General features: G+C 44.2%; 1 long non-coding RNA gene across 2 annotated transcripts; it reads left to right on the top strand.

Annotated features, from left to right (window-relative positions):
• The first annotated feature begins 122 nt into the window (after positions 1 to 122).
• Positions 123 to 18,181, top strand: LOC146174733 (uncharacterized). 2 transcript variants are annotated; one of them, XR_014702375.1, is made up of 4 exons: positions 123 to 160; positions 2,542 to 2,662; positions 6,774 to 6,871; positions 18,040 to 18,181. It is a non-coding gene; the product is annotated as an uncharacterized LOC146174733 (long non-coding RNA). The 2 variants fall into 2 exon arrangements; XR_014702376.1 differs by having other exon boundaries at positions 143 to 160; positions 2,575 to 2,662.
• Positions 18,182 to 18,620: the final 439 nt, after the last annotated feature.

The raw sequence follows: 18,620 nt of genomic DNA, 5'->3' as shown, positions 1-18,620 counted from the left end.
GCAGAAGCGTGGTAAGGTTGTGTGAATACCTGTGCAAAAAGTGTGCTCGCGTGCCCGACAGGTAGTGCGTTTCCTTTGTGCGCTCTCACTGCAAACACTACGCTGACAACGGGACTATTGAAGGGCGGCCACCACCCGGCATACATATGACATCTCGGAGGTAAGTTAATTTCCATCTTCCCTGTACATTCTCCTAAAAACTTCGCGCAGAACTGATGATGCATGCCAACACAGCGCTAGTTCGTAAACATCAAGACGCGCATGTCATTATAACATACGGTAGTTTGCTTTTGACGAGGGAAGGGTGAATGCGTTTGCTGTGTCTAGGAAAAGAGACAGTTAGTGCCAGGGGCTGCACGCTCAGAGTAGAATATGCCGTACAAATCATCACTCGTAAGACCATTGCGGGGTGCACGATGCTCGCGCCTACTGCAATTCAGCCTTCGGCAAGAATTTAGAATGGGCCAGTTCCAAGTGCCTTGACCCGGGCCTTATGTTGCGCTGCAGTTGAAGATCCGGCGCTTGTGCAGTTGCAACTACACGGATTGAATAAGCGGTAAAACCTACCTGCGTTACTACAGGGCTAGAATTATTCTTATGTTCCATAAATATTGCGGATTACGAGGTATGGAGCCGGCGAACATGCGACGGCAGTATGATTCAGCACCAACCGTACTTAAACTCCATTGTCGAGCCTTGGGTAGTAGAAGGGAAAAAAAAACGTTTTTAGCTATTTTGAATTTTTTCGCCTGTATTGGGCTTGATATTTTCTTTTTCATACTTTGGTCGTGAGTGAAGTAATCCCCAAAAACTACTAAGCGCATATAAATGACAGACACCAAACTCAGACTTTCAGTCCAGACATGTCAGTAAGGTGTAAAGGCAATTATGCATTCAACAGTACCAATAGTATTGATTTTCTTGTTTAATTAATTACAAATGAAGCGAAAAAAAATCTGACTTAGTGCTGAGATGCCCCATTGGCATCTTCTCTAATATGAAATGTGAATCAAAATGTGCAGTTTTTCCGTACTCAGTATACCACTGATTCATCACAGATGTGAGAATATGAAATTCATGCAAGTTTCAAAATGAAGAGTGCATGCAGAATTCCAAGCAAAACAAGCCTTTGATTAAAGTATCATTCAGTTGTGGTGTTTTTGTTTAAATTTATGCATGTTTTGTAGAAGCAACGGTAGAGTTGATATGGAATTAGTGTTGTGTCTGGATCTAGATTATGAATGGCAACCACATTTATGAATTGCTTGGTTGCCACATGCACTTCCAGACATTGTTTGAACAGTCACATCACATTCTGCATTTGGCTTCTTTTTACTTTTTTGCATGGAACTGTTTCCACTTTAGAGTGTGTAGCCTTTCACAATTGATCGGGTGAGCATGTTTTGGCATGATAAAAGGTTTGGAAGTTCGAGAGCATTGGCCCTTCATGATGCACAAGGGGCAGACTGCTTACTGCACTGGTACCACTATCTTCCTAGATTCCTAGATATCACTCATATTTCTATACAGAATACATGTTTTCAGAAATCTATATTTCTTGTCCGACTTTGCACATTCTTCAGTTGACATAATGGGAGCTAGGGACGAACTTTTGCCTTTCTTGGTGCACTGCTCCTATTTCGTTTAAAGAGCCGCCACATTTTGTGTAACCCGAGTTGGGGTGCAAACACTGCATGTTCATAGGGTGGTCAGGGAGCAAACTTGGTGGCACTGTGAAGGCCATGAACAATATGCTGATGTTTGGCTGCCTTTAGACTGACTGGCTTCCATTTCTCGGTGTGTTTTGTATCTGCGAGGGTTCCATAAGCTGCCACATATATTGCTTTTATTTGATGTTGAGGTGACTGGCATGATTAAAAAGTCAATGTGATGATCGATGTCTTCAGAACATTCAGAACATGCTGGGATTGTACTCCTGGCTTAAGTTGCAGACATTGTTTGCTGGTTATACCTTTGAGAGGAAATCTAGTAGATGAAGCTATGGGCAGAGTGCTTGCTTGGTATTCCAACCTAACCACCCAAACGTCACTGTTTACTGGAAACAGATTGTTCAAGCTTCCAGCCTTCCACTTGTTTACTCGTACATTGCAGTGAAGTGCATTTATGCCTTGGCACATGGCAGGCTCAGGGGCTCGTTCATCGCCACTGTACTAGGTTAGACCTCCAGTTGACTCGAAATGCCTTTTGCCATTGCCATGAAATAGTGTTTAAAAGAAGGTTCGATGACAGAAATACTGTTTGCTCTCTTAGTAGGTAAAGAAGAGTTTGCATAACATTTCTTTCGAGTTACATTACCTGGCATCTCTAGATGCGCGTTGTGCCTGTTATGGGCACTGAATTCTTGGTGTGAGATCAGAGGTTCATGCAGAATCGTAGACTTTTATAATGCTACTCAAATTATGAGCAGATCGAGGTGATAGATGACAAGACTTTACTAATGGTCAATTCCAATCACAGGGTTTAGTGACTTACAGAACATTATTTTCTGCTCTTTTTGGAGTAACTGCATTCCAAATGCAGATCCGGAACACAAGTCCCATCTTCCCAATGCAGATGGGGAGCGATTGCTGAGCCAAGATCGGTCCCTGGAGCAGTGGATTGTTCTTCCGAAATCAACAGAACCGGCTAGAAGTTTGCTTGAGTATTTGTTCAGCTGCACCTTCTATTTCCAGTAGCATGCTCTGCTGTGCTGACTGTGCCCTCTGTGCTCCATAATAGATGATCATTACTTGCCACTGCTATGAATGCAAATTGCTGTCATGAACTAGTGCTTACCCTTGAGGACAGCAAGTCTAAGAGTAGCAGTATTATGCAATAATCTTTTTTAAATTCCTCAGCTCGGAGTATGACTAGAAGATTTTGTGCAGAAATCATCTTTATGTGCTATTCATGATCTTAAAGTCATTCCTGAACTCTGAAACAGTGAAAATGGTGAACTGCGACTTCCTTTTATTTGAGAATAGTGTCAAAGAAATTTTACCCTGTTTGCCCGCACTCGGCTATACGAAAGAATGGCATAAACTGTTGATGTTATTGCCATCCTAAGAAGCAGCGGGAGAAATGCAGACCTATTACAGGTTTAAAAGCAGCTGGCACGTGTAGACGAAGCATGGGCTAGCACACAGAATAACAGGCAATTCTTCTGTCAGTTCATGGGCACCACCTACTTGCGCTGGCATGAGTTCCAAACGCAATCGGGACACAATCTGTACTGGATGCAGGTGCTCTTTTGCGGAGCAGGCAGACCACTTCACTTCTGGGATTATAATTCACTGTATGTGCAGAGGAAAAGCAGGTGAACGTGTCTCTGCTGGCATATGTCGCATTGCCTGCTGTCATCCTTTTTACTTTCAATATGTGCTAATGACAGGAATGCTCATAGCACAAGTAGAGTGAAGACACTGATCTGCGCCATTATGGAAATGCCGAGATGTTAGCATGGGCAAACATCTCTTTGCATCACCGCGAAGCTTGCTAAGGCTCAGTTCAATGTACGAGCAAGCTAATACAATGCGGGCATATGTCAGACAGCTCTTTAGCTATGGGCCTACATAACTGCTGCCATACCTTTAATGAGAACTCTTGACTAATAAGGCAACATTTTACAAAGAGCAAAGTAAATGATAAGAATGACTTTTTTTTTTCATTTAACAAAGCTGGTGGTCACAGTGAAGAACTCATGCCACGATTGTTAATATGCCTCTACTGCCCCATTTGTAAAGCAAGCATATTGAAATTCTCGAATGAGCACGGTTACAGTCGTGAGCAGCTCTGTTAGATATATGTCCATAAGGGTGGCATATTGTTTCGTTGTTCAAAAGAATTCTAAACAATAGGTGGTTTGGAACTTAAAGGAGAAAGAACAGAGAAGCTGGCTGTAGAGGCAGAAATACTTCAAATGATGGGTGGTGGACAGGTGCCAAGCTGTCGGGATCTGCACTTTGCAAGGAGCCTCGTGCTACTCACTAGCCGCAGCTTGGCCATACCCAGCTTATATAAGCTTGGCTTGTACAAAACATGCCTGCAAATGTAACCCTCTTCAAGGCTGCCTGCACCCTACTGTGGTGGTTTCAGTGTTTAGGGCATTTGACTAGTGAGCTGGGTGACCCTGGCTCGGTCCGAGCCAGGGTGGTTACATTTCGGTGGTAGCAAAACGCTAAGTCCCCATGTGCTGTACAGTGTCAGTGCACATTGAAGAAGTGCAGATAGTCAAAATTATCCAGAGCTACCTACTATTGCTGACCCTCATTGTCTAAGTTTCTTTGGCATGTTGAACCCTGTCATCAAATCAAGGTTGCCTACTGTTAGCGTTAGTAGATGACCTTCGTAATGCCACAAAGTCTGCCCCTCACCACTCTCCGAAATTTCGTTGTTTGCAACTCAACTCAGGTTACAGCTTGATGACCCCGTTTTCTGAAACACTAGCAGTTGACGAACTCACTCCCATGCAGTGAACTCTGAGAAAAGTGCTGATTTGGTCATAAACATTTTTTTTTCATGAGAATTTGGTCAGTCATATTACCATTGAAAAGTCATCTGTTTATATGTTCATGTGACAAGCTAGGTAGCTTTATAGATGGCTTGTATATGATATCAGAAGTGCTATGATGGTGAACTATGCTTAGTGTCTGCAATACCTTCATGATGATTGTGGTGAATGCAGATGACATTTTGCTCCACTTTTATTTCACCAGTGGGTGCCTGGTGAGTTGTCAGTGCAAGCTATTGATAGTTTCACTTTCTTCATGCAGTTTACATAGCTGTGGAATCCTCACAATAGCAGAAGTATTATATTTATGGTTCACTAACTACTGTTGTTTTTTTTTAAATATAAAATAAGTAAATGCGCCGTCAGCAACCCTGGAGTGCAGCGTGCTATTCACCTGGACACCATAGATATTTTAATCATGCCATACCCCCTTGTTACTTTCAGTTTTCAGTTCTACAAGTCTTGATCACGGTAGCACATCACTATACTCGGGGATAACTGTGGCTACGCAGCTGAAGTTAGGCAGAAAGGAAGAGGCAACATACCTCTTTCCCCTTGCCATGTAGAGTGGGTTACTTCAGCCCGTGACCTTGCAATAACTCTCCAACTATCTCCCTTCACTTCAGCCCAGTACACTCCTAGCCCAAATAGTGAGCAAACCACTCTTCACGGCAAGGGGACAGAAACTTTTCTCCTTTTCTTTCGTACCTAGACCCGGCTGCATAGCCCCAAAACATTGTCCCCATGTACAGCAATATTCAATGCCACATTTCTTCTCAGTGTCAGAGCACCCTCTGCTTGCTCTGTACCACCCTTGCAGCAGCCCAGTGTTTTGTTTACCACAGAAAATCATGTCTGTGCAAGCTGTGTTGGCATGGAGAGCTGCATATCTGAGCCAACTTTCATGCTTTATGATGAGGCTCTCATTGATTGGCTTTACGTTCCATGAAACGTGGTCATGTGTGTTGATTAGTGTCACATGAAGTAAAATTTCACTGACTAAAATACAATCATAAGGATGTAATTTGGGTGAGTTGGTAAGGTGTCATCTTGAAAGTAGCAGCACGAAAAAACAAGGACGTGAAAAGAAGCAAGCAGATGCTAACTCGCAACTAATGTTTATTGATGCAAATAAGAAATATATAATGCCAAGCAACACTGCAAACCGCTCAATCACCAATAAGCAGACAGCAAAACATGAATCACTAAAACTTCCGAACGGTTCCATTTGAGTAGATATAGGTAGAGGTCAACTTGGCTGTGCATTGTAAGAATGCACTGGTTGCTTTCATTTTCTTTCTGCTGTACACATTCTGGCTGTCATCCATTGCAAATCAGCTGGGAAATCATTGAAGCTAGACATATTTTACAACTAGGTAATGGATGTGTTAGTGAGCCATCCATCATGTTACCATGCAGTGAGTTGGGTTACCTAGATAGGGAACTGTTCTTAAATTTTAGTGATTCATGTCTTGCTTTTTCCTTATCAGTGATTGAGTGGTTTGCGTTGTTGCTCGTCTTCTTTATATATTTCATGTGTGCTTCAATAAACACTAGTTGTAAGCTAGTGCCCGTATTGTCTCCTTTCATACCCTTGTTTTTTCTTGCTGCTTATTTCAAGATAAAATACAATCTTTGCTACTTCGGTCATAAATGAATTTTAATGAAGTTCCACATCTCTTAAAAAAGTAGTATTGTAGTTGCAGGCATGTATGAGGCCCTGCAGTGCCCATTAAGGTGCTCGCTCGATGTAAAGCATAAAGAAAGGGAGGGCTTGTCTGATCTCGAACCTAGTGGGAACTGGTGGATTATGGATAGGCTGTTAAAATGCACTTGCAGTTAAAGTCAAGTAAATGCTTTTTTATTTGTAACTAGGGGCACTGTGATGGCTGACTTGCTCTTTTGCCAGGCTGGCGACGAGATGTAGTGAAAGGAGTTATTTTATTTCACTGTTGGTATGTCTCGGGTGATGTCAACATTGTTTCTTCTCTGGCATTGTAGGCAATCGCCCTTGAACTAACTGAATCCCACAGTGAAATTTTGAATTAAAAAAATAATAATTTAAGATTATTTAGCAGGCAGAGGCAAATTTCATGCAGTGACCTGCACCAGCATGTCGTGCATCATTTCAAGGAAAAAAAACAGTATTGTGGTGTTCCTACTCTGTGCCTTTATTTCTTGCTCACAAAGCCTCTGCATGTACTTGTTGCACCATATTAAATTTTCACTAATTTGTTGGGTCATGGTACTTTTTACCTTGCAGCAAGTTCCATGTGACTTCGTAAGCAATGGCTCCTTCAAGCTCTATACCCTTTGCCGGAATTGTGCTGTGCTGTGGTGGGCAAGAAGCAGGACATTGATGTAAGTACTGAAGACATCTTTCAGTATGTGTAGTTTTTTATTTGCCTAACCCACTACTGCATTTGTGATCCCTCATGTTTATTTTGACATTTAGGTTTCTTCAGTGTTTTCTTTGCTTGCTGCCGTTGCTTACTGGCTATGACATTTGGCTGTTGAGTTTGAGAATGTGGAGTGGAATGGTGCCTGTGGCCTGTTGATAGAGGCAAAATGAAAATTTGCCTGCCCACATTTGGTGCCACTGCATAGCTTGAAGAACTTTTGTGGAAGAGGGCTCTGGAAATTGACCCAGAGCCCTCCTTCATGATGTCTCTCATAGCTCATGTTCAGCTTTAGAGTAATAAAAGGACATTGAGGACAAGCTGAAGCTGTCTTTTATTATAAATTACTGCATTCTATCCACTAATGTGCTACTTACTGAAAATGCGAGCTTACTTTAAGATAGGAAAAGCCAGAAGTTTTGAAACAGATGTCATTACCAGCTGATTTCATAAGTTCTACATGATGCATCCATACTTTATTGGGCACAGGCCCCAGAGGATGGGCTGGTAAGGCATTCCCTTCAATATGATGATCATGGAGTGTGGTTTACACAGGCCTTTGATATCATTGAGTACCCTTGGTTTTCAGGAACTATTTCAAGGAGCTTTGGAACTCCTGAAATTATATGCTTCTTAAAATTCTCAAAAAAACTGCATGGTTTTTCTCTAAAAGCGAGCCTACATGAAAACTAAAAGTGCACTTCAGAGGGAACAATCGAAGAGAGCATGAGCCTATATACTATAAACCCAAAGTGACAGCCTGGCATGTGTCCAGACCATGGTTATAGGTGGCTCTCTTTTTCGCAGTAGAGCATAAGCCTATATAATATAAACCCAAAGTGACAGCCTGGCATGCGTCCAGACCATGGTTACAGGTGGCTCTCTTTTTCGCAGTTGCCACCTTTCTTGTCCCTATTTAATTTTTCTTTTTTTCAGCATGTTTGTCTTTGTTTTGCTAAATTTCACACATTTATGCAAAACTGCTGTGAATAAATTTTTCTCAAATTGGAACTCCTTGAAGACCTTTCTGGAGGGTTATTTTTCTGGTCTTCCTGTCTTCAACTAGACCCGTTGATGGCTGCTTTCTTATAAATCAGCTCTGACAAATTTCCTCTCTAAAAGGCCCCCCTGCACTTTTTTTGGTAGCTAAACTGAGTGCGAATATAATTTGTATGTAAAGTGAAAAGAGAAAACAGGGGAGTGTTATTGATAATACTATGCCATATGTAATCATAGACCATGAATGAAGTATAGGGTTTTTCTGGCAGAATATTTCTGCAATGCTTCTCTGCTCAGCGCAAACCCCTTCACTGTGGCGGCCAAACCTGTTTTGGGGGCAGAAATAGGTGGCTGCCAGGAGACATTTCTTGTGACAATGACCACATTCATTACCTGCTCCACTCAGTAACAAAATTCATAACCCCCCCCCCCCACTTCCGCCCTTCTGGTTTTCAATAGTGAAGGCATGCTCGTCGTCAGATTCGTGCATAACATGAGGTTTGATACAGAAATATTCAGCATTGCACCCAACTTCTGCCCCAAAGGGAATTGGGAGGATATTTTTGCATGTCTTCAGTGCACAATCACGTGATACATCAGTGACATAGCCTATGTGTTACGTACACATATCTTGTGGAGTTTGTATTCTTTTTTTCCTTGAGAGAGAAGCGCTGCTCAGTCAAAAAGCATGATGCAAGGGAATTTAGAGTGAGCGCCGATTCTGTGCGTTTGCTATCTTTTGCTTAGCTTTCATTCTTTTTCTTCCGGTGGTTTAGTGGCGTTGGTGGTATTCGCGCAATGCAAAGACACGGAGTCAAGAGTCTGCTTCTTCACAGTTCACTGCAGGGATTGTGCATTTGTTTTCCTCATTGTAATGAAAACATGCAAGGGTAGTACATGAGTTACTTGCACACACGCACGCCACACACATGCTGTTTTGCATTGGCAGAAAAGAAATAACTGTCAAGACTGAGAGCATCTTCTAAGGGCACATAAACGTTGGTGTTTGAAGTTAAGCTGTAAATTCATAAAAAATGTGGCTTAGCTTATGAACCAACAATTTTCTGGCACTATCGTTTCACACAACGGGTTTAACTTAAGGTACAAAGGTGGCCAATCGAGCCCTGTGCTCTAACGCGCTGCGCACAGAAGCAATCAAATCTTGAGCGCTCCCTATACTGCTGCTCAGGTCAAAGCAGCCCAAACCTTCTTGAAACAAAAGTGACGTGGCTATGTCACTCCTGCATGTCCTGCATGGGCTTTTTTTTTTTTCATTCCACTGGGAGGGAGTGAGAAAATGGTTGCCTGGTCTGCGCGGGAAGGACGCAAGGGTGATGGGATGTTGGCTGTCCTTTAAAATGAGTGGCGGGTGGGAAGGGGGAGTGGAGGTAATGGGAGGGGAGTCTAGCTGTCCTGCGAGCTAAACGACAAGCAGTATGCATGCTTTCTTTTTTTTTATTTAGCAGTGCGGAAAAAATGAATGAACGAGGGGGGGGGGGAGGGAGGAGGGCAGGCTGGCCAACGCAGGCAGCACAGTTTCAAGTGAGTGATAGCTTGGAGCTACCTCGGCAAAGCACAGAGCAGTGTGCATGCTTGCCTTTTTTTTTTGTTGTAGCACCGAAGGTTTGACTGCTCTGTGTCCGGACATGGGCCGGTTTTGTACCTTGAGTTAAGCCCCCCATGTGATACAAGCCTGAGTCGCTTTGGGGCGTTAAACCCCATAAAGCAAACCTTATGTGAAACATCATGTATAATTCTATTGCTTAATCCAAACGTCAAAGCTTACGTGCCCTTTAGAAGATGCTCTGTCTTGACAGAATTACTTTTTTTTGCGCCACTACAAAACTGCATGTTATGGGCACGTATGGGCATGCGTGTGTGCAAATAACTCTCACTCTGGTACTCAATATATATGCAGCCCCGCACACAGCAAGTACTCTTGCACATTTTTTTTAGACGGCAGAAAGCAAACGCACCATCCCGGCGACATGCTGCGAAAAAACAGACTCACGACTCCAGAATCCCGCATCGCATTGCATATCAGCCGTTCCACCAAACTATCGGAAGAAACAGAACGAAAACAAAAAATTGCAAACGCACAGAATCGGTGCGCACTACACTCCCGCGCATCGCGTCTTTTGACTGAGCAGCATGCCTCTGTAAAAAAAAAAATCTAGGAGATATGTGTATGTGACATATAGACCTCCTTCATGTTTGCAAACAAACAAGACGATCGAGGTGGCGCTGCTTTCGTCAGCGATCCCACGGTAGGCAAAAAGCACGACCGCGGCCGCGGCACTGTGGCTAAGCTTGCCAAAGCCTTGGTATTGTGATCTGTATAGGCGCCTTCTTGGCAGACGAAATGACCATGTGCTAGTATTTCGTGAGCCTCAGCGGTGAGGACAAATACGATACATTGAAACGTACACGGTGTGCAGCGTACGCACCCGCACGCCGTACCGATGTAGATTGGGTTCAAGGCGCCCAAGAGAAGCGTTGCTGCCAGCCAGAGAAAATGACCGACGTTGACATCTATTTGCTGTTTTCTCCCAGAAAATTAGGCGCAGAACGTATAGAGAATTACAAAGCTTCGGATGCTTACAACTACTTTGAGTCGAGTAAGCTGACGGTGATTTTTCTCGCCATAAATAGCGCGCGCAAACCGCGTACGAAATAGTCCGCTCGAAGCATCATTGCGTTATCGGATGATTCTTCACACCGAGCGGCAAATGAGCGTTCTTGATAAGCACGAAGCACCTCGCTAGCGTCGAGTGGCTGTATAGTTAGGATGACTTAGGTCAGCACGACAACAGTAGCCTTGACACCGCACGGATTTGCGTACCAATTAGTTGAAATCACAAAGCGGCGCTTCTTTTATATCTGCTCTGTTCGTGGGCGGCTGTCGTCGTTAGGCTAGCAATTTTATCCCGGGTAGTCCCGCTTAAAGCTTCCATTACCATTACAAGCTGCAGCGGCCGCTGTGGTTCCGTGGTATCCGGCAAAATCGTCCCAGGAAAAAATGGTCCCGGAAAAAATGGCCCCAGATAAAACGTCCCCAAACAGATGGAATCAAACGTACTGCAAAGTCGAGCTTTCGCCTTGCCTGGTGCTTGGCTTATCAGCGATGAATAGCGCTCATTCTAATCAACTTTTACTGTTCTTATCTTACATCTGCGTTTGTGATTTTAGCTTGAACATTATTTACTCCGCCATTTTATTTTTTTTTCACGTTTTGTAGTTCTGTTTACTAAAGGCGTAGACTGAGTTTCCTCGTGTCTATAGCCGCAGTAACGTATGCTACAGTGATTCTTTCTACCCGTCCGCTTGAAATTTGCAAAACATGGTACTGATGCCATGCGTTCACAAAAAAAAAATCATTATGGCGCCGAAATTTGTGCGGTAGAGGACAAGCACGTCTCTCGAATGTGTAATATTACCCGGGTGATTAGACCTATAATAAAGAGAGATATTTCCCAGCTTGGAAACTGACAACTTATGCACTGCATAATAGTACTCGCTGGATGTTATATAGTAGTGGGGTTCTTTTTTTTTTTTCGCAATGCTTTCTCGCCAAGCCTTCTCCAGTTCCTGTAAATGTGTAAAGCACCCAGATGACCCAGTGGCCCGACAATGGTTATATCTATTCTAAAAAAAAAAAGGCATCCAATAAGATGTTCAGTTTTTTGCGAAGTGAGTTCCGGGCAGATTTTCAGTCAGTTTCTTCGGTGACATTTTTTCCTAGAGGCCGCTTCCTGAGGGGACCTTTCTGCACGTTTTTTCCGGGGCCGTATATTCCACGGACCTTCTTTTTCGGGGCTGTATCTTCTGGGGACCTCTTTTCTGGGGCCGTTTTTACTTTCACCCGTGGTTCCGTAGTTAAGGCGGCCCAGTTCGGTCTCGGCCACTGTGGCCGCGTTAATGTAGGATAAGCCCTCCCAACTCGCATTCACAATCAACCGCTGTGAATACAAATAAAAGCACTCAGCATAAATAAAAAAATGCAGCTCCAACCCAATTGATTAGTAGCTGCCAACGTGAAGTGGGAATGTTCATCAGGAAGTAGATTAAAATAATTTGACGTGAACGCGGCCAAGGTTATGCAACATATATATATACCACGGATCGAGGAGTGCAACACTGATCTCTCGCGTAGCAGCTCACTGCGCCTACATACAATTACCAAAGTAAAAAAAAAAACGGGCTTGAGGAACAGTTTACATAGGTAAAACATCTATGCATGCTCCAACAAAGAAACAGGCCTACGCATTAAAACATATATATATATATATATATATATATATATATATATATATATATATATATATATATATATATATATATATGACGGCCTCGTCTACATATGTTACCTGCGCACCCGCACCCGCGCCCGCACCCGCGCCCGCACCGGCACTAAAACAGTACCAAGATCCCATCACGCGTCGTAAGAAGGCCAAACCCGAGTTATTCGCGACCTTTAATCCGGTAGACCGCTCTGGCGTAAAGATGAATAAGCTCCAGCTTAGCCGTGACGAAGTGTTTGCCGCATATTCGATGAGCAGGCATCGGTAGCCAGCCTTGGCGCTTCACCACGGCGGCCCACCACTGTTTACGGCGACCATTGTTGGGCAAGAAACCTGTGCAAGCTTACTAAACTTCCTCTAGTGTACCTTTCAGCACATGTTATAGCGACGCGATAAGTCGGCATGGTGCTCTGCATTTCCCGGCAGCAGCAAGCCATCGCGTAATCACGGTAGGCAAAGCGACAGAAGTGTTGTTTTGCCTACCAGGCGAAAGTCACTAACGACGACAGCACCACCGCATTTTCGTGACGTAGCCGTGAAGGAGGTCTATAGGCTACATCACCCATGTGTCACGTGACTGTGCACCCAAGATGTGGAAAAATATCCTCCCACAAGGATTTTGCTATATAATATAGGTGACGCATTGAGTTTTGCAAAGGGTCCCAGTAGGTCATTGTGCTCCTACTTTGACCCTGGCCAATTCAAGGGGTGAGAGGCACTTAAGAGCACAACTACCTACTATAATCTATATGATCTCGAAAGAGCCAGGTGCAGCAGACAGCTTGTGAGATTGAGTATAGTGACATGAAATCTTCACTTCATAAGAATACATTGACTTCAACTCCACGTAGCCCTGAATGCCTGCTTTTCATTTATTGGCAGTTATGTGACCTTGAGGGCTCATAGACTGGCACTCAACTTGTAAACACTTGTCATCTTATCATTTGCTCTCTCTGTGGGCTTTGTTCTGCGGGTTTACAAGCTTTTTACTAAAGTGGATACAGTGAGCATGCACAGATCTGTTCTCTGAAGCATTGGCTGAGTGACAGCCCAGGTCAACCCTGGTTAACTTAGAACTTCTAGCACATTATTTTATCTGGGTATGGCTTTGGCATCCCTCCTGACATCCCAGCTTCTGACACCAAGTATGCATAATCCTGGTCTATCACTAACTCCAGTGCTGTAGTTGATCATCACATACTTCTGTGGTGCTGCACATTTTAAGTTGTCGCTGTATATGAGCAGTGTTTCAGAACCTACTTAGTGCTGAGCTACGGTACAAATTTGAGGACTAATAGTAAGTTTGCTCTGCTTGGTGGCTTCCACAGACAAGGACACACTTGTGGGGAAGGCATGTTGCGTACATACCTGCAGCCAACCCTTCCGACTTTTTAGAAGACTTCAGATGTTTGACCAAACTTTCTGATTGCACGATCACTGCCCTAAATCTTCCGATAAGGGGCTTCTGCCTGCAAAGAATGGCTTTTGCGGAACCAGCACCGAGAAATCAGCAGCGGCATTATAATTTCAAGCATCTCCATCAGAGGCCACACTAGCACCATCGGCATCATTGGCTAAGCAGGAAATCAATCAAAGCAGACTTTAGCCGAGCAAGAGTAGGTGTCGCTGGCTGCGAAAACAGTTGGTGTACTGCGTTTCTTGTAGGCAGCGATGTACAGCTAATGCAGCCACAGTAGATATAGATGCTGTGCTGGCTTCGCTTTCGATCTCAGCTAAGGGCAGCCACTCAGTGTACTTGAGGTTAAAGGCTTTGCCCAAATGTCATGTTATCTGACCCTTCTTATTGAGCTCAGCCACATGCCTTATGTTACTAAGCTGCTCTATGCTCAGCAATGGCGTGATTGCTCTTTTTTCGGAACCAACGCAGCCAACGACGGTCACGGATGAAATTACGTGTAAAAGGGCTAGTTATGGTTTTGCATTAAAACATTTAAACAGCGCTCCGATGGTACTGAGAGAAAACTGGTGGTGGGCATGCAGATCAGTTTTGCGTTGGCTACAGAGACGCAGTGAGAACATTTGCTGGCGGCCTGCAGATATCTCGACGGACGCACACCTTTAAACATGCATTGCATGCTTGCTGCTGCATGTGTTTATGCTTACGATGTTTAGATTAGGACGCATCCGACACTGCCTGAAAGTAGCAGCCACCTCCCCCTTTTGTACACAAATGCTGCCTCCCCCCCCCCTTTTTGCAGTCTTCCCATTTTTGGTCTTAGCAAGTACGTATAAAGGAAGCTGGGGCCACTAGTAGCGCGATTGAGCCTTGTGAACAATGTCAACATCTGTGCTACAGGCATCAATGGCTTGCTTGTCACATCAGGGTACTATGTACTCTTCGGACACACGGTGCTGTCAAAGTGGTTGGTTCACTTGTTCTGTGGAGAGATATTCACGGTAGGCAGAAGGCATGGCTTTTCAAGTGCAGTGACCATTGTGGCTCCAAGCTTTGTTTGGAAACTGAAATCAGCGAGTTGAATTTGTTGGTTTGGGTGTATATGTAGCGAAGAAGCACGCATACTTTCTTCCCTCTCCCCTGAGCCCTGCAAGTTCAAAGATCAAGTGTAGCAGCAACTTCAAATCAAATCTTAATAAACAAATTTGGTAACTAAATTTCACAGCATTTCTCAATGCATATGTCATGTTCTACATGAACAATATAACAGCAGCAGCGACATTTTGCCTAACATTAAGCGTTTTCAGCTGTTTTTCACAGCTGCCTTTTCATGCAGCCTGAGAAACATGTTCTGTTAGCCTGTGAATATCGAGTTTGCTTCTGAATGTTCAGAGGACTTGACATTAGGACATGAGTGTTTTGCGTGTGGAATAGTTAATTCAAATTTTACCCTTGTGGCGAATTCAAAAACATGTCTCCACTCGACGCTACCTCAGCTCCATAAAGTGTAGAAAAGTCTTTTCTCTACTTAAGGTTCAGTTCAGATTCTTGAATGCTTTTCAGCATTTCCTCCGACTTACCCTTCAGAAATATTTCTCCACTCCAGACAGCACAAGTGGCATACGGGGCAAGACTTATGGCGAATTTGAGTTGGAAAGTAGGCGCCCTCGAGAGCACTTAGAAAGTGCTCTCAGACAAGCGGGTGCCCTCCAGTGGTAGAGCAGGAGTAGCATCACTGGCTTCCAATGGTAGAGGAGGAGGTCTTTTCCTTTGCTGAGAGCACCTGAATGCACTCCCGGCTGCTCCCTCATCTAAAGCGAGTGTAGAGGAAGTCACATGACATAAAGCGGTGTATCCGCACCATCTTTTTTCTTTTCTCGAGTCGGTGACGCTCTAAATGGTGGCTGCAAAGCATTGCTCAGGTTTGAGAGTCACTGCTGGCATCGAAAGGGCCAAAGGAGGCAGATCGCCGCGCTGTGAGAACAAAGACATGCAAAGCAGTTCTACATGGAGTGTTTGCTTCTCCTCGGGTTGCAACTGCTGCTACAGCGGGTAGGCGGAGAATGCTGGGGAGGGAAGCGTGGTCACAATGGTCGTGGCGTACGGCTCTCAACACGCAGAGAGCGTTCCCGTGGGAGGAAAATTACACCCTCGCTCGGCGTGCTCCTGTACTTCTCTGTACTGCTCGGCACCTCTGCTCTCGTGCCCCCCAACTGAATGGGCCATAAGGCCAAAATTTGGCCCGGAAAGTGCATGCCACTACGTGTACCATGCTCATTTTCTAATGTCAAGTCCTTGTGAACAGCATCCACAAGCTGCCTCAAGAGTCACAGGCTAATAGGCTGTGGCGGCCGCTTTTCGATGGAGACTAAAAGCAAGGCGCCCATGTGCGGTGCGACATCAGTGCTCATTAAAGAACTCCAGGTGGTTGAAATTTCTGAAGTCTTCCACTACAGCATTTCTCATAGCCTGAGTCGCTTTTGGACGTTAAAAAAAAAGTCACAGCCTAGTAAAATATGTTTTGCAGACTGCATGAACAAGGCAGCTGTGAAAAATGGCTGAAAACAATTCACATCTACCAACATTCACTGCCAGTGACATATGGCTCATGTAGAACAGGATTTAGGCATTGAGAACTGCTCGAACTGCTGTGAACTCTAGTGACCTAGTTGCATATTTGCCCTCTGAGTGCTCAGCGGCGAGCGTAGAGCACATGTGAGGTTCAAAGAAGCATGTTATAGCGAATGCACCCAAGCCAACAAATTTGTCTTTCCAGAAGCAAATGCCGCTTCTGTTTCCAAGCAAGCTAGGAGCTTTAATTTTAAGTGCACTTGAAAAGCCATGCGTTCCACCAACTGCAAATATCTCTCCACAGCTAAAAAGACAAAATTGACCCTCCCCCCCCCCCCTTCAACACTACATCTAGACATACAAGTATATTTGAGGCAATCAGAAAGCCATTGAGATGTGCAGCACAGGTGTTCCATGGCACAACTGCACCTCCGGTACCTCGCTGTCTTCCTATTTACAATATGACATTCCCCACGATTGCACCACTGTCCACAGTGGTTCACAGAAACCACCACTGCACATGTTTCATTTGCTGTTAGCCATCAAATGCTTTCTGCAACTTGGCACTCGGCGTGCTCTGAAATGTTGCTAAGGTATCTGGTGATGACTTGAAATGTGTTTACACCACAGTAGCGTAATGCGATGATCAACTACAGCATTGAAATCTGCAACTGACGATTGTTATCCATGCTCAACGTCAGCCGCAGAAACTTAGGAGGCTTTTCTTGGTCGTACTTGAAACAATGTTTCAGTATTTTCGCGTCAGATTGAGGTTCTCGGAGCCAATGCTTCAGAGAGTGGGTCTGTGAATCCTTATTATATCCACTTTCATGAAAGGCTTGGTATGCAGTAGAACGAAGTCTGCACAGTGTGTGAAAGCTGCGATGCCCCATGTTTGCAAGTGGAAGTCTAGGTGTCCCCGTAGTAGTGCCATTGCCACTTATAGATGCTCTGTTTTCTCATGCACTCGAGGAGCAATTCAAGTGGAGCTTCATTTAAAAAAAAAAGGGCCTCGAGGACCGCTTGGAGTAAAGGTGTTAGTCAAGGCATGTTTGTGAATATCAGTTAACCTGATCCCTATGCACTGTTTCCACTGCCTCGGATGGTTAGGGTATTTCTCGACCTTATTGGAAGGAAGGCTGAGGGGCCGTCATGAATCCTAACCAAGCTTTTAGTAAACTTGGGGAGAGTTGTGCCACTTCTACATGGCATTCTCGATCACCATTGAAAGATTCCATCATCTCACTAAGCTCTTGTACCCCGCCATTGCCATTGATAATTCGCTGCTGGGCTCAAGTAATACTCGTGCACTTTTGAAGATGTGTTATCAACTGTTTTTGTACAAGTTGCAATGATGATATACTTTCCATACTGTTCTGTGTGAAATTTTGTTTTTCTTCTATGATCATATATGTAGAATTGCATAATCTTTCATTTCAGGTTTGGTTTTATTCCTAGCCCTGTGTGCTAAGCCATATCCTAGAATGCACACTTCTATTTCTCAAAGTCCATTTAAATCTCTGGTTTTGCACTGCTCTGTTCACTCTAGTTATTGTAGCTTTCCATGAAGCAGTGTTCAGATGTCTTTGATTGATAGGATATGGTTCAAAGACCCTTGAAATATCTGTTCGACTAAGGTATTAGATTTTGTGATGGACTGATGCTGAACGCCTGTATTCTTGTGTCAGTTCGTTATATTTCTGTAGTTCAGAATCGAAACTTTTTGAATTGTTATCAATTAAAAATAGAGCACCTAATTACCCCTTTCTCAGAATGTCTTGTAAAGACAGCTGAATTTTCGGATTTTGGAATATAGTCCGGCTTTTTTTTTGCATTTTGCAGACGTCGCACAGTGAAAACCTGTATCCAAGCTCGAATCCAACAGGCCAAGAGCAGCTGAAGAAGGAAACCTGCATCCAAGCTCGAACCTGGTGGACCGAAAGCAGATGTTTTGTGACCACAGTGTATCAGCCAATAAATCCAATCCAGGTGCCCACATGTATCTTTTGGAAGCTTGCATTCTTTGCACTTGAGACTCATCTCATGGAGAGCATCATTTCTGCAAAACATTTTGTGTCATAACTGTAGCAGAAACTGATTGAGGCCTTGCACAAGGCCTAAAGCTGGCATATTAGTATTATGCACAACACAAACATGAGGTGTGATGTAGGAGCCTTGCAACCATGCAGAGTATCACCATAGCATGGTAGCATTCCCATGCTGAATGTCTCATCGTCTGAGATCAGACTAATGTCTTGCACCTTCAGAGTGCACTCATTCCTTGCACTAAAGGACTTAATATAGTCCGACGTTTTCAACGCGACTGGCTAAGTCTGCGACGTTAGCCACGGCACGTCGGCTACGACGGGCGCGTCAAAAAACTGCCGCTTCTACAGTCTGGCGCGGCTGGCGTGCCCGATGCC

This window comes from Amblyomma maculatum, chromosome 11 (genome assembly GCF_055883805.1).
Source record: "Amblyomma maculatum isolate TAMU_Amacu chromosome 11, ASM5588380v1, whole genome shotgun sequence".
Taxonomy (NCBI): domain Eukaryota; kingdom Metazoa; phylum Arthropoda; class Arachnida; order Ixodida; family Ixodidae; genus Amblyomma; species Amblyomma maculatum.
This window is presented reverse-complemented; position numbering and strand designations above follow the sequence as displayed.